General features: G+C 47.7%; 1 protein-coding gene across 1 annotated transcript in view; it reads right to left on the bottom strand.

Moving 5' to 3' along the window:
* The window catches only part of LOC144167696 (uncharacterized), a 15,721-nt gene extending 5,571 nt beyond the window's left edge, over nucleotides 1–10,150 (bottom strand). The window contains exon 1 of the mRNA XM_077696877.1: nucleotides 10,070–10,150. The gene's annotated coding sequence lies outside the window, so the exon portion shown is untranslated. The remainder of the gene's footprint in view (nucleotides 1–10,069) is intronic.
* Nucleotides 10,151–11,587: the final 1,437 nt, after the last annotated feature.

The following is an 11,587-nucleotide window of genomic DNA, read 5'->3' as shown; positions in this document are numbered from 1 at the left end:
ACGGGTACGGAAATTAATTTACGTAATTAATCTTCTGAAACACCCTGGGACATTCTGTCGCACTGAGAAATTCTCTTTTCTCCTTACGTATGTCAAACGGAGTTCTGTTGCGCTCACTCATGAGTCCATTACCGGAAATTGGCTGTCGAAAGATTAGCTGGTAAGCAGGGCGAAATCTTGAACTTTTTTTAAATGAGGCGGCACGCCTCATTTGAGTAAAGTATGGTGGTAAAGTAAAGTATGTAGAGTAAAGTATGGTGGTAAAGTAAAGTATGGCGGTGAAACAAAGAAAGCGAAGAACAGCAATAGGCTTTTCTGTTTTTGTCAAGCTGGCTTAGCAAATAGTTGAACCAATAATAATTGAAAAGAAGATACGTTACGAGGCCACCTTCGCGTGGGAGTACTTGTTCATGATTTTTAGAACGTTTTTGAAAGAGCACTTCGGTTCTGTTGCTTAAACCAAATTTGCCGGTTTAAATCACTCTTAATCGAGCGCAGGCCAGGTGAAGCTTAATCTGGAGGAAATGTGAAGTGGCTACAGGGCTGAATTCTGGTGCGCACTGAAAGCTTATCCGGCATAAATATTTCGACTACCAACAGGGCACCATATGAGCCTGCAATTTCCTTGGTAAGTAATCTAACATGGTTGTTCAACATAGTAAGCAGGACGAACGTTGCCTGCAACTTCATATCGTGCCATTGGTGCATAAATGACTGCCGTAATGTGTTCAGTCAACGCTCAAACACAAAACATCGCCCACATTTGTTGTGCGTACGTTTCCGTGCAACCATTTTATAGATGAGAGAGAGAGAGAGAGAGAGAGAGAGAGAGAGAGAGAGAGAGAGAGAGAGAGAGAGAGAGAGAGAGAGAGAGAGAGAGAGAGAGAGAGAGAGAGAGAGAGAGAGAGAGAGAGAGAGAGAGAGAGAGAGAGAGAGAGAGAGCACTGGAAAGATACTAAGCGCACGAAACTTGCGATTTCAGACAGAGTAGTAGAATTTATGAAAAATACAGTTTTATTTGATTTCGTCTTCACGTGCATTGTCGTGATTGTGAACACAACATACTGCTAAGCAAATAGTAAAATGAATATCTATATATATTTTTCTTTTTCCATGTCAAGAAAGTTCGTGTTCGCACACATGCGAAACATGATTCAATGTTTAAGCGCTAATTTTCTCGGTACGCACTGGGAGGAAGGGCGTCCGTTAGGTACGCGGATAAACAATTGGCTAGGTGCCGGCTAAAACGGTGTCTGCATGATAAGCTAATACGCTAAGCTTGATTATCGCTTTATAACTACTGACACTGCAAAACTTCAGAGAGAACGCTTGCCATCCAAACCGCTGACTCGTAGTTTTGTTGACCAACGACGAGAGGGGCTTCCGAGCAAGCAGCTTTCGGCACCAGCACTCACGCTGGCGTTCATTGCCAGTGTTTGGCCTCGTCGCCCGCAGGTATACCACGCGAACCAAGATGTCCCGAATTTGTGGACGCCGCATTAATTCATGTCCCCGACTAATTGCTTTCATGTCCTTGGCTGTTCTGATGAGTAGTTTTGCGCAGTTTAGCAATAAAAGTGGGGCACTAGTTCGTGTCTCAATATTACTTTGAGGGATGGTTCTGCTAGGTTTTCGAGGGATGACAACCCTATGGCGTAATTATATTAGCAACTTTGGGCCATTAATTACACATGTTCATATAAATATTTGCGCACTTATCTCGGCAGATAAGCATTTGAGGTAAAATCTTGCTCTCTGCGAAATTTCGCCTTTACGAAACAGGTACGAGATTCGTTTAACGCGCCCATGTCCGAAAATGCTGAGTATGCAGAAAAACCTCAACCAGCGGATGTCCTCTCGCTTATTCGGGGGAAGCGAGAGGAAGCAAGGAGGAGAGGGGGGAGAGGAGGGGAGGGGAGGCTTCACGCCTTTGCCGTTCACCATTGTTTTGCTGTAGTAGCTCGGACCATCGTACTGCTCGAGCTCACTTCCTTTTACCTGTGCTCTGGCAATGGCGGCACGGGAACTCGTCATCATCATCAGCCTGCCTATGTCCCCATCCAGCCGTCTTAGCATTGCGGCATGCATTGCGGTGCTCTAGTTCAGTCTTTTTTGCCTCAGAATTTCCTTATCTCACCCCTGCGCCGAGTTAATCGCCTTTCGCCTTTCTCTACATCTGTAGCCCCCCTGTTGGACAGGATGTTTCAGGAATGACTAAATAACTAGTATTTGTTAAATATTTAATTAATACAGTTATGTAACATTGTAGAGGATCATCAGCCAACTGTCAACACGATGTCCCATCGTTAGATTTGCGAAAATGTAATTGCCTGGACAGATATGGGCTGAGCACTTCGGTCCTCCCGGTCGCACGTATCTGGTGCTCGGCGCCTGCAAAGCGCAGCACAGCCATGGCCCCGTGTTGACGTCACTCAGAGCTGTACACGTGTCACGCAGCCGCGCTTTATCTTTGCCTCGAACAGAAAGTAGCGATACGGCCCTTGAGTTTTTTTCTTTTTGTTTGTTTGTTTGAAGAATACGTTTTTTACAGCGTTTATTTTGCCACATGGCACAGATGAGGGAGTATGAGGTGATGATGAGGAAAGTTGATCAAATGAACATGAAAAAAGTTCGCTTAGCGGATGAAGTCCAGGAGGGGACCATGATGAGGCCCATGTATCCACGCAGTGTATGCGGTCGCGTCGTCTACGCGGAGGCCCGTCGCCGCAAGATGTCGCATCCTCGTCGGATGCAAGGCGAGGCAGGCCCACAACATTAAGCGGTGGATGTCAGCTATTGCATCGCTGCGGTGGCACACTGGGAATCTGGGGTTTGCAAAAGAGTTTGATGAGTATATATCTCATCGCGAATGGTCCTAGCCCGTAATGTGAAAACGCCCATGTATGCTGGAGGTACCTGTATGGGACTCGCACGACAGAACGCTAGTAATATTCGAATACAGCGGAAAGGAAAAGTTTTGAGCAGGGTGCCGAACCGGGTTCGGGTTCAAGCCTTTCGGGTTCGGTTCTGGGTTTGGTTCCGGAGCACCGCTCCGTTCCGGTTCGAACAGGTTCAAATGGGCTCGGAGAGAAAAAAAACGAGGGTTTTTGGTGCTGCGTTTTTTCTTCCCTGTCACGCCAGTATAAAAAACAAATTCATATGCGTAGGTTTCTTTCTGCAAATATTTTGATTTGGCCAACTTAGCCGTACAATCCATTGCAAAATGTTTTCCATTGAAGGTCGACGATTACAACGCTAACTGAAGTGAAATGAAAGGCCACTTAAAGATGCTTAAGTGTGAGAATGTGAAAGCATTACTCTGTGTCCGCAAGTTTATTTTTATTGATTCAGTTTGTTTCATTTTTATAATTTATTTTGATTGTCTTCTTGGTTCATAAACCCGCAGTTTCATACTGCGCAGTTGTTTGCTTGAGGACACAAACAAGCAATAAAACAGGTCTGGCGATTACGATACTCACTAATGCGAAATTTGAGCAAGCGCGAACTTCATTGCAGTCTTCTCGGCGACGGCGCATAGCTACTGCGTCTCAGGAACTGATCGCGTCATCAGCGAACAAATGACGACGTGAGCTACAGTAAAAACCAGACTATAACGAGCCCGGATAGAGCGAATTATGCTATATAGCGAACAAAAATAAATTAGTTACGGAAATACACGCGAAACATATTCCATATAACGAAGTTCACCTCTGATATATCGAACTCGGCGTGCCTAAAACGGCTGCCCAAAATGCATGGTCTCGGAGCGGCGATTGAGATGTTGATTGGACGCGAGCAAAGGCCGCGAATGAGACATTGCGCCTCGTATGGAGCTACATGACGCCCGACACTTTCTGTAACTGTTTCCGACGTGCGGGACTCACGAGGGAACCAGCCCAGTCAGTGAGTCGGGACCAAGACGGCAGCTCGCCAACGGCACCGATGCTGTGCCGAAAAGATTGTCCTTTGCAGATTTCCTGAGCGTCGACGACGACGTTGCCGTCACTGTAAGCCCCTCGGACGCGGACACCGTCAGGCGCACCGTCGTAATGCTGAGGAAAAGCACCGAGGAGGGAGAGGATTTCGCGAGTGAAAGCTGTCCGACGCTTAATGAAGTGCTTCCGGCCGTCAATGCCCAGAGCCAATATTTGTTCGATATTGAAGGACACAGCCACAAACTGGGGCAAACAATGTCTCGTGTAAAGAATGCTGTGCTAGTTGACGCTGCCAAAACGAAAGGGAAAACAAAAATAACCGTTTTTTTTGGAAGTAGGCAGTTATGGTCGAAAGTAGCTTTATTATTCGCAATAAATAGATTGTTTGGTGCATGGTAATGACATACTTTATTTTGTTCGTTTCTCCATACGGGGATGGCGGGGGGATTCCCGCGTATTGCGAACTCGCAACAATAAACTCGGTATAGGCGGGTTCGGCTATATCGAACTATTGGATATATCGAACTAATTGTGGCGCATATTGCAGTTCGCTATAACAGGGTTTGGCTGTATACTGTGGTGTTATCTCGTAGCGCGTCGCTGCCGGAGATACTAGAGAGTTTTAGCTGACCATTTTGCATGGTCCGCTACGCTTCGACAGCAAGCGGGAGTGCCACTGCGCGTGCGTGGTGCGCTTGGTCGCGAACGGCATTGCATCTGGTTGCGCTGAGTGGTCCGCCGATGCCGGGGCGGACCGTCGAAAACAGTCAGCTAAAACTCTCTAGGGCCTCTCGCCGTCTCGGCATACCGCCCTTCCCCCTCCCACTTTCACCATTATTTTATCCTCCGCTTTACTGCTCGCTCTGTCTTCTGTGGCGTTTTCGTTCCTGAGCTCTAAAACTGGCCCTACGTACTCGCCACGGTGCCGCCTTGTGATCCGCTCCCCTCGCCGACCAGTGACAGGCCGCGCCTCGTCTGTAACGCAGCCTTGCCGCAGTCGTCTGGCTCCCAGGGATTTAGCCTACTGGCCAGTGGGCAGCGCCAGTGCCGCCGGTGCTGCATGAGCAGGTCGTCTCCTTCGTCTTGATGGGAATGTTTTACATCTGGCAATGGGCAGCCTGCCTGCCATCTCCCCATTGCCCCGTCCGTGCACTAAGCAAACGACCAATCTGTCCACCATCGTTTTTTGGTACCTTCCAAAGTCGCCGTGGTAGGGGTTTTGAACCCAGCTCCCTCCACCCTTGGCCGGCTCATGACGGGCAGCCCCCGTCCCCAAAGTAGAGATTTGAGCGGTTGGAAAAATACTCGCAAAAAAATTTTTTTTGTGAAAACGGTTTTTTTTCCAACCTCGATTACATTAAAACAAAGCAGAGCTTCACCGAGGGAATTACTGCATGATGCGACCAATCTGTAGTGAGGGAAGCTTATATCAATGCGTTGGCGTGAAATCGTGCACAGATTTTGAGAGCGAAAGCTCTGCTGGGACTTTTGTGATGCAGCTTTGTGATGAAGGTTGATCAGATTCAAGATTATATGGAAAAGCTGTCGCATCTTCTTTCAAAGCGCAGTTGAGAAGGCGCAAAAGTGTTTTTCTTTCCAATTCTCATGCTCACTTAGAGCAGTAAACAAGGGCACAATGTCCCTACAGAACAAGAAGTGCCGGTGACGTAGAGGACTGCGAGCGTTTGTGTCTCACTTATGTTTTTATATAACTGCCTATTCAATCTAGAATAAGCGGAAGATATGGATTGTCTCACTTATAATGTCCCTGGAGGCCTTCACAAGGGGCAGGGATGCATTCAAATTAACAACACTGAAAACTTCACGCAATATTAAGCACCACTCATAAAGAAACCATGAGAGAACGATGACATGCTCCCTCGGAATATGCGGACTAACTTAACTTATTCAAAATGCAAAAAAAAAAAAGGAAGATGGGAAGTGTCTAATGCAAAGAGATAGTATATATTGGCAACTTTACATTAAATTCAGTGTAATAATAAAATAACCTGATGGGTTGTGGTACTACAGACTATGCATAATATTTGATGGGGCTGGGGGGCGATTGGCAAAAATATCTTTGGAAGCAAGGTAGAGCACCGTAATCAAAAATAGAAATTACAGTTCGGAATCCCCGGAACCGGTTCGGAACGGTTCCTTTGGTTCGTTCCGGTTCGGGTTCAGTTACGAAATGGCGGAAATAATACGGGTTAGGTTCGGTTCCGGTTCCGCGGGCAAAAATTCGGGTTCGGTTTCGGTTCGGTTCCAATTCCGGTTCGACACCCTGGTTTTAAGCATATTGAAATAATTAGGAAAACAGGGCTAGGCTTATCCTTCGAGGCAATGGGCTGACTACACAGGAGCTTCTGTATAAATTGGCTCTCCGCTCTGTAGGTGTGCCGCAACGCGTGTTTCAGTAAGACCTCCGATGGTACGATGTCGTGTACCTTTAATATCCTTCCACTGTAACAGGAGCTGGGGTCATTCCTTCCCATTTCGAACTGCAGCAGGGCCAGATAGCGCTTGCTTCGATGCAGCATCCCCGCCTGGCTGTGATTTTCTTGCACTAACGTGAATTCCACTGAATCACGCAGACTGGAACTCCTCACAGGGATTTCGGTCTTCCCAGATGAATTCCCGCCACAGGATCCCTCTTTGAGACAAGGTATGTGTCAGTGTCCTGTTATCTTCTGACACAGTAATCCGTTCTGCCTTTCCCAGAGAACGTATAACACAAAGACGCAGACCTCACTGTTCAGTACCTGGGTCTATTACAAGCCAAGTTTCAATATACCCGTAAGTCTGAGTAGTTTTCATGCCTGGATTACCCACCTAAGGATTTATCGTGGTGGAGGGTCGGCAGAAGGTGGTTGCCGACAATAGATCCGACTTGTCCTTTCGTAAATAAATCTCTGGATTATAGAAGGCCGACCACATCTAAGCGGGAGATAGGGTCCGGCATTGGCTTCCACGTAGATGTTTAAATTATGCCTTCAGTCCTGCGAGAAAATCACTAAGGGGCATCCGTAGCCACGTCTGAAGAACTGAGCTCTTGCACATGAGCGTTACCAGCCGTCGCGTCGGTGGGTGGCTTTTCTAAACTTCTGCCTTACATTGACAACTCCAAGTAAACTGTCCAATCACCTTAATTCGCCCTTCGACTGCATCCTGCACATGGGTACCGTGACAGAGGGACACGCAGCATTTTAACTGCACTACAAGAGGCGAGGCCGTTGCAGACACACCGAATGAAGGAGCTCTTCTTCTTTCCTTGCATGTCCCATGGAGTGAAAAATCAACGTTTGGCATCGGCTCCCATAACACAAAAATGGCTCCTTCGGAGGCGTTACATACCACGAGGCGTTCGGCAGCGCGAGCTCAAAGTCGGCGGCGGCGACAAGTACACGCCAGTTGACTGCAGGTGAAGTTAGTGGAAGAATAAACAGCGAAATTCACCATCGTTGTCAACCCTCCCATTACACGGCGCCAGGAACGATCAGCGGTGCAACGCGTATGTGACAGATCGAAGCCACTCGAAAGCGTTAAGGCGGGTCGCAATGCAAAGCGTCTCGGGCGGCAAGGTTACAGAGCCTTTCGACAACTAGAGGCGGAAGCAATGCGTCTCATGCGTTGAATTTTACATTCATGCTTTTGCGTTCACAGACACATCCGAAGCGCTTACGTCTCCTATGATGTTTTGTCCCTAAGGCCGCAAACTTCTTCGTAGTCGCCTTAGGCTGGGAAAGGCAGTTTTCAGACGCGCAGTAATGGCATGCGTCGGCCCTCTTTGTGGAATAAATCTACCGCAACGCTTATGCATATTTTATGGGGTGTAGGCGACTTGAGAGGATTATCGGTTGCACTAGATGTCTATCGCAGCAGGTCATTTCCATGGAGAATATTACGGCTACGGGGCACTCTCAGTCCGATGTGCCTGTTTCCGAAAAACGTAGAACATCCTTTGTGCCGTTGACTGTGATTCGGGCCTATACGTGAACATCAGCGCGCTTCCTGGACATGGTCGCCGTTTGGAGAGCTAGGGGATATTTACGGAGAAGCCAACTCTAGCCACTGCAAGCCTGTCCCGCGTGCATTCCAGGGGTGTACCCGAGCCGGGAAATACCCGCAAGCCGCGGAATTCACCATCGCCATCAACTCTCCCATTTGACGACGGCAGAAAGAACCAGCTGCTCAACGCATAGGAGACCGTTGAAGCCACTGGAAAGCGTTAAAACGTATCACAAAGTAAAGCGTCTTAAGCGGCAGGATTGCAAAAGTCGTTCGCCAACGTGAATCAGAAGCAAGGCGTTTCAAGCGTTCATCTGGGGCGGTATTCTCGTAACTGTCCCTCTTGAGTCCCTTTTATCGTGACGTACTTCCGGTTAAGCAGTGGGCGTTCGCAGTAGGTTTGTTTCGCTTGCGTTACGTCACTTCCGGTTGTTTGCTTTTAGTCAATCCGGGCTCGCCAAAAGGGACACTTTTGAAAGGGACGCAAAAGGGACAAAACTCGAGAACACCGCCCCTGGACAGTATAGGCCATCAAATTCCATCCGCCGCGGTGGCTCAGTGGCAAAGGCGTTTCGATGCCTAAGCACGAGGACGCGGGTTCGATTCCCGGCCGCGGCGGCCGCTTTTCTGATGGAGGCGAAAAGCAAGAACGCCCGTGTGCACGCCTCATCGCCTGCGTTGCGTCGGTGCGTTAAACCTTACAATCAATCAATCAAGGCCTTCGCGTTCACAACCTATAAGAAGTGGTAGGTCCCCTCGGTCTTTTTTTTTTTTCGTGCATGTGTGAAACCCAATAAAACCGATACAGCTTCGCTGGGTAATCCGCACCATATAAAGGGTTCGACCCTTTAGTATAGTTTTTGTACAGTTGATTCCAGGGATAACCGTTACAGCACTGATGGGGAGACAAGACATGATGCGGTTTCCGGCCGAATATAATGTAAATTTCGCGCCTGTGCATGTGCGGGCGTGCGGGTATACGCGTGCGTGCGCGTGTGCGCGCGCCGCGCATTGTGAGCAATGTATGTTTTTTCTTGGAAGATTTTTCTGCACCTCTATGCAGTGCAGGTACCACTCCCTGCGTATCTTAAAATCTAGTCGCTTCTTATTCAGGCGTTTAAGAGCGTCTCTAGTGCTTCTGAGCACGAGGTCGCGGGATCGATTCCCGGCCGCGGCGGCCGCTTTTCTGATGGAGGCGAAAAGCAAAAACGCTCGTGTGTTCGAGATTTCGGCGCACGTTAAAGATCCCCAGGTGGTCAAAATTAATCCGGAGCCCTCCACTACGGCGCGCCTCATCGCCTGCGTTGCGTCGGCGCGTTAAACCCTACAATCAATCAGTCAGTCTCTAGTGCTTGGAATTATTTCTTCTTTTAAGGACGTTTTGTTGTATACTGCATGTAATTATCATGTTTGAATTAGGTATTCTGCAAGAAACCATCGCACACATTCCTAACTAGTTTACGAAATGGCTTTCAAATTCTCGAGATATTTAAATTAATTTATAACCATATATTTCTTCATTGAGGTAATTGCTTGCCGCACTGCCTGCAGTTGTGGCAGTTTAGCCCAGGAGGCGTTCATCCTTTCGAGTTTGATACTTTCACAGCGATTTCGGCCCCTCTGGCCAATAACACAAAAAAGAGAGTCATCATTAGACAGTGTAAGGATAAACGGGTGCCATGTCTGTACTTCCAGTTTTCTCTGCGGTAGCCATAACTGTAATCTTCTATTACCAATTATGCTGTGGCAATAAACATCGATGAAAGTAGAAAGCAAGGTTGATGATTATACTAGTGGAGTGAGATGCGCCTATAATTGGCTGCGATGAATTTAACATGTTTAACAACTCTACAGCTTGCGATATAACTGGGGAACTCAGACAAACAGCTGTTTACGTTGGAAGTTACGAAGAAACTAGCCTGTCGTTAGCAGCCCCAGTGCAGTTAGGTTCTGGTGGTCGTTGAGCAGCGAACCGTCTAAGCTTCTTCTGTTTTCGTCGTGAAAGCAGTTTTCGCCTAATTGTTACCTTTTTGTAAGGCCTAAACGCTTCTGCTCGAATTAGTGGCATCTACAGCGAAGTCGTGAAATATGCTTGCGAAAAGTATAGTTCACCGGGAGCCACTTACCTCGCTCTCTGCCGAACTTCTTATTCGGCGACCGGACTTGACGTTTGAGCGGGTACGTGTCGCATATATATACCGCGAGCCGTCCGAAAATCCCGGCTTGTGCCAGTGCGCATGCCCCGTCCCACCTATTCGCAGTCGACGGGCGTCACCACGGCGACGGCTTTGGGGGAGGCTGCGCAGTGAACCAATCAGAACGCCGCTTCACTTCGGTCGGGGAAGCGGGTTTCGGGAAGATGGGATTTAAAGTGTGGGCGGAAAATCTGAGCGGGTTTGGTATTCAGTTAACCATGTGCGTGCAGGCCATCGCGACTTTTATGTTTACGCTGACGGGGCGCGGTGTGCAGAGATGTCAAAGTTGACGATAAATTTGAATGAGCGAGAAGATAATTAAAAAAAAAGTAACCTGAGGGAGGATTTGCTAAGTGCACGTTAAGTGGCAACAGACCCTAAATTACTGCATTATTCAGCTTCTAAAAATATTATGCCCCCCGCCCCCCCCCCCCCCCCCCCCCCCCCCCCCCCCCACACACACACACACACACTAACACACTTTTTTTTAATAAAGTGCACCACGTCCGCCGGGATGGCGTTTATATGTAATTCTTACTTTACACAAACCATGATCTCCAGTTTTGTGCTGCCACGCCAGTTTTACGCGCAAACTGCTAGAATTATCAACGGACGACCAGCTTAAATGGGCGCTTAACGCCCCGAAGCTGAACCTGGGCTACTGAAAACGTCTGCTACATATTAGCTTAGGCGACCTCACGTGCCTTAGCATAAGCCGAAATTTGAACACACGTGCGGTGCTGGTTTTCCACTATGTCGGAAGAAAGAAATATCCCCGCGTCCAGTAGTCGAACCCCTGAACTCATGCTCAGTATCGTAACGACCATAGGCTCTGATCACGGAGTACGTAGTACATATAGAGGTCCTAGTCTCAGGCACAATGCACAAATGGGAAGCGAAAAGGGAGAATGAATTAATAAATTTGTCGGAACAGGCATGGCATTTCGCCGGTTAAGGAAAAGAAAGTTAAGAGAAAAGGGTGGTTAACAGATAAGATGCCCACACCCCCTGGCGGATCCAAAGCCGGCATGAGAACAGAGAAAAAGAAGGAAAGCCGAGACGTGAAATAATGACGATGATGCTAAAGTTATTAACGTCATCATTATTTAGATGTGCGTTTAATTTGCAAAGAAGAAAACGTTTGCCATCACGGTTCACTTGGTTTGACACGTCGTCACTGCTGGCTCTTTTTATTCCACATTTTAAATTAACGTCGTTCACAAAACTACAGAATTAAGCAGGATGTTAATGAAGAGGGCCTCAGCTCGCGTGTGAAAAAACAACAACAAAACAATAACAACAACAACAAAAAAACAACAACAACAAATAAACAGACAATTGAACTAACAGGAGGTATGGAAGGAGAGATAATTCTTTCGCCTGTTTCCCTGTTCAGCTGAACGTAAAAAACAGCGCATGCTTGTTTTCCAGTTGCTGTTAATTTGCAAC

Source organism: Haemaphysalis longicornis, unplaced genomic scaffold, assembly GCF_048455015.1.
Source record: "Haemaphysalis longicornis isolate Haplotype H1 unplaced genomic scaffold, Haemaphysalis longicornis Haplotype H1 scaffold_2, whole genome shotgun sequence".
Lineage (NCBI taxonomy): Eukaryota > Metazoa > Arthropoda > Arachnida > Ixodida > Ixodidae > Haemaphysalis > Haemaphysalis longicornis.
Note: the sequence above shows the minus strand (reverse complement) of the source record. Positions and strands in the feature narration are given on the sequence as shown.